The sequence below is a fragment of the Stegodyphus dumicola genome, chromosome 7 (assembly GCF_044657685.1).
Source record: "Stegodyphus dumicola isolate Sdum_Otavi_A_Nest chromosome 7, ASM4465768v1".
In the NCBI taxonomy this organism is placed as follows: domain Eukaryota; kingdom Metazoa; phylum Arthropoda; class Arachnida; order Araneae; family Eresidae; genus Stegodyphus; species Stegodyphus dumicola.
Window position 1 is genome coordinate 39,364,129 of NC_140774.1, and position 4,994 is coordinate 39,369,122.

Below are 4,994 nucleotides of genomic sequence, written 5' to 3' on the forward strand. Positions count from 1 at the left end.
ATTCTGTACTTTTATCGAATAAATAAAGCTTTTAAGCGCGTTGAAAGAAGATGCTTGGAAGTTCAAGCACGTCTTATAGGGTAGCTAAGTTTTGGAATTTAAAAGTCATCTGAGAGAAATATTTAAAATAAAAGTTTTTCCGAACAAACATTATTTTTCCTTTTTCTTACCTAGTGGAAGCTGGCTTTAGTCAAAGCAATATTTTACTACGCAAAGCAAGAAACAGGTTGAATATTTTTGGGTGAGGTGATTTAGAAATAAATTTAAGCAAGTTTATGCTAAATATAAGACAAAAGCTGCACCAACACACTGAACATAGCCATTATATTAATTAAAATCGAACATTTGTGCAATTAGAATCTGTGGTTTCATTTCTGCAACCTGTTTCTGTCTGTAAAATTAAAAAAAGAATGAAACATATATTAAAAAACTTTTTTTTTTTCTAAAAACTGTTGTTTATATTCTAGTCTAATAATTATCTTTTAATTCGTTTTGTTCAATTATTTGAATCATGATTACGTTGTATATTATAGAGCAAAATCTTTGAAAATCAATGAAGAAAACCATTCTTTTAAAACGATCATTGAAAGAAAAGGTCCTTGCCCAAGAGTTTTCTGCAAAGTACGTATTTTCGCAAAAAGCAGCAAGGCATTAAAAAATTAAGGTAAAGCAAAGTGGACATATAGGTGGCTATTTTGGTACGAATAAGAACTACAAAATTTTTTGAAACCTTGTGAGTGTTGGAATATATTAGTGAACAATTTAATTACTTCTATTTGCTCAATTTTGTTGTTTAATTATTTTTCATTAAGATATTTACTGTGTAGTTCAGAAACATGACTGATTTCTTACGTTTTGACGTAGCATCAGATCTTTCAAAAATGTTATGAAATATGAAACATATAGCCGTGAACATCGTTTTATTTTATTTTTTATTTTTATTTATTTCTTTATTTTGAAATCTTTTGATTTATTCTGTTCTCTCCTACGAATATATAATATCGAAGTATTAAGTTTCTGCTGTTCTGATAAGATTATGAATTTGTACAATTTATTTATATTACCATTGTTGCTGCGGATTTAACTATCATTAAAAGGTTACCAATCTCTAAGCAAAATTCAGGAACACATTATGCATATGGCTGCATTCAGCTCAACCGAATATTTAAAGGTACAAAAACAAGCTCGCCCGAACAGGGACTCGAACCCTGGACCGTTAGGTTAAAAGCCTAACGCTCTACCGACTGAGCTATCCGGGCTCGGAGAGAAACGTTTCAAAACTGCTTTTTCACTCAGTATGCTGGGTAAATGCCACTGCAAATTAGAAAAGATTGTTATAATGATCTTATCAGCGCACACCTGTTCTTTTTCTAAAAGTTTCTGATCGTATTCTTCGTTTGTTCTTATGTAAGTAAGGTTGATAAAAATGGTGTCGTAGAAACCATAGTAATATATTAAAAGTCAAATAATGGTTCCCCTCTCCGGGGGAAATGGTACACAAGCAATAAAGCAGAGGAATTACGTTTCCTGTTTTTTTAAAAAAATTTACAAAATTTAAGCAGGAAGTAAAATCATAGTTACTGCGTGTTCAACGTTATGTAAAATTAAGGAATAGCTATATGCTTATCATTTAAAACATAAAAAATTGTTTTGTTTTGCAACATCCTCTATATTTTTGACTCTGTACTTTTCTACGGAATATTTTTTTTCTTCGGTCGTTGTTGTTTTAAGGTAATTCTTTATATTTAAATATTTTGCATCATTTCGCTATGACACTTTGCACCTTTCTTTTGCATCATCTCTGAAGACATTTTGTTCATAATCGCCTTTTGTTGTTGCTTCTGAAGTTCTTTCAGTTCTTTTGATATGGTCCTTTAGAAATTCCTCTACGTGTTTCTTATTAATTCATAAGCCCAAGCCTAAGGATATTTAGATAACACAAAATTCCTCATTGTCAAAGTTCTTAGATTATATAGCTGGCGAATTCTTGATCCTGTAAATCAGTGGTTTCAATCTGGCAAGGTACATAAAGATGCATGGATAAGAGATTTGGCACTTTTTGTTGACTTAACCAAGCAATTAAATATTCTTCATAAAGAGCTGTAAGCAGAGAATAAATTTATCATTGGCATGTATGCGTGTATTAAAACTTTTAAATTGCTGGTTACGGGAAACACAATTTGAATCAAAATATTTAGCACATTTGCTATTCCTTAAATGTTATCCTATTGTTTCAAGTGGAATTGTCTCAAGTAAATGTTATCCTATTGTTCCTAATCTCAAAATTATGCAATAAAACAGCATTACTACAAATTTGAAGAAAGACGTATTGATTTTAATTATATGTAGTTTGATTTGGCATTATTTTCATTATTATTACAATAAACCTGAATAGAGTATTAAAAAATCCGCAAATGAAGATAATTAATTTGCCTGAATTATACAAATCTTATTCAGGCAATTAACCTGAATAATACAAATCTTATTCAGGTATTTAAAGATTTCATTAAGTTTTATTCATACTTAGGAATTTTTGCAATAAGTTTCATTTTTGCATTTTTGGAGTACATTTATGTGAACGTGTTATTCGCAGTTAAAAATTAATAAGTGTGAGGGAAAAAAACCCAATTGATCGATGAGCATCTGCAACCCGTGATGAAGATAATTTTTAATGTTTCTCCAAGGCTACAAACTTTTTCAGAACCGAAATGCCATCAAGCGCCAAGTTACAGTAAGAAATAAAGAGGTATATAATTCTTTACCTACAAATATATTCTTTACCTACAATTTTTTCTGTATATATATAAAAAAATATAATATATACATATACGATATATGTGATATTTCAGAGGTTCGCAGTTGTGATACGTGTATAGAATTACCCGGAGAGCTGCTTAGAGAAGATGAAACCAATCAACTTATTCATCATGGTCGAAGTGGTAATAGATGTGACATATATGCAGGTAGCGTAGTAAATGCCTTGAACTCTTAGAAGAATTATAAAATCCTTGGATAATCACAATATATCTTTATTACTTAACGATTATGCTGTTCAAATATCATATTGAGTCGCGCAGCCTAATGGGGGCAATCTGCTCCACAAGATTTTTAAATACGCACTCACTCTTTTAAAATAATAGAGAAAATAGACGAAACGAGAGACGTTTATTCAAGCAGCAGCAGGCTAGAAAAGGTGATGCGTACTAACTGCGGTCATATTTATAAGCCGGAAAGTCTTTGTTTGAATATTGAGCAGCGACTAGACTAAAGATTTCGCAGTGTAAAGAAATTGCGGGGAAAGAGTGATATTGCGTAAAAAGCTTGTGCACTCATTAGAAATTTTTTTTTTTTTTTTTTTTTTTTTTTTTTTTATATATATGGGAGACGAGAAAAATAAGCAGTAATAAAAAGCTCACTGAGACTCGAACATGGACCTCTCGAATATGCACCGAGTTTGCTACCGTTACACCACGAAGGCATGCAGAAAGGAGGGGGAAAATATAATCTTTCAGAAACGTTCCTTTAACAAATATGATTATATGGACCACAAAATACAAAATGCAATATTGTCAATACAAAATGGGGAGAGAAATACAAAATGGAATATTGCCAAGAAACGAAAAATCTCCTCATTCTCACTCTCTTTTTATTTTTATTTGTTACTTTTCCTTTATTTTTACTATTATTTTACGAGTATCCACTATTAAAATAACTCAACACGTCAAGTCACTTCAAAAGGTGAAAAAAAATCTTTTGCTTTCAATTGTCCATTTCACACCTGTGGAACCCCCCGGCTGTAATTGCCTGTTGTCGACGGGGCTTCCGATGTCTGTTAAAAAGAAGCCGCTTTAACACCCCCTGGGGTTAGGGGGTTCCTCTCCGCGTGAAGTGACAGCAAATAGCCCAATGAATGAATACTATCAAGAGGAGGAAATTGAATAAAATGCGCAATTTCGCTCACTGTATAATTATGCAGGTTTCTTCTGTATCTGTGCTCTTTGGGCCGATTTAAAGAGCTGTTTAAATTTCCTGCAGTACATTTTTTATCCCACTGAGGTTAATAAAATTAGGAAAATAATTATACATCTAAATTTGTTATTAAAATGATTTCTGAAGAAGTGTTTGTGCTTCAAATGAATGCGAATTAGATGAATCCGCTTTGTGCCTCAAATGAATGAACAGATTATTTCTTCTGGATTAACGGAAATTACTGTATTAACGAAAAGAGAGCATTCTGTAAAACCTTTAGTACAGCATTAACGAAAATAGAGCATTCTGTAAAACCTTTAGTAAACCGAAGAGGTTTGATTTTTATTTAAATGTTAACGCTTTTCTAAAGCACCTTCGAATAACAAATAATACAAGGAATTCAAAATAATACTAATGTGTAATAAAATTAAAATATTATAATAAATAAAGAGTTTCTGAATAAATATTATAATAAATAAATAGCTTTGTTGTTTGACTTCTGAATTAAATAAATAGCTGTTTATAAAGCAGATATAATGTATGTGCAGCGTGTTTGCATTTTCTAGGATCGAAGAAACCCAGAACTCATTGAAAAATTAAAATATGATGATGCTGCATTAAGCTAAGTTTTCGGAGACTCAACGTAAACAAAAAAGTATTAAGTAAAGTAATATTTTATTGTAGTTTCAGTTCATCGAATCTCGGCATCTACAACTTTTATATCTCTTTTCCTACAGCCTTTATATCTGCTTGCCTTACTATCAACCTTGTCGAATGTCGAGATTTGCGCTCTGCAATGATTGATTTAAAAGGCTCAAAATACAATGGTTGCTTGACTATTTTGAGTTACCTAAAATATCTATTAAAACTGTATTAAATCTGTGCAGTCTTTCGGCATTGAACTCTCACACACGGGACGGGTCTCCAAGGTGTTCGATACAGATGCGCAGGAATCGATGCAGCATTTAATAATCGATCTCATCGATAAGGGATTGATGGAAAGAGGTACCGTGTTTACTCGCATA

General features: G+C 31.7%; 1 non-coding gene across 1 annotated transcript; it reads right to left on the reverse strand.

Annotated features, from left to right (window-relative positions):
* Positions 1-1,186: 1,186 nt before the first annotated feature.
* TRNAK-UUU (transfer RNA lysine (anticodon UUU)) lies at positions 1,187-1,259 on the reverse strand. The gene has a single exon. It is a non-coding gene; the product is annotated as a tRNA-Lys (tRNA).
* Between the last annotated feature and the right edge of the window lie 3,735 nt (positions 1,260-4,994).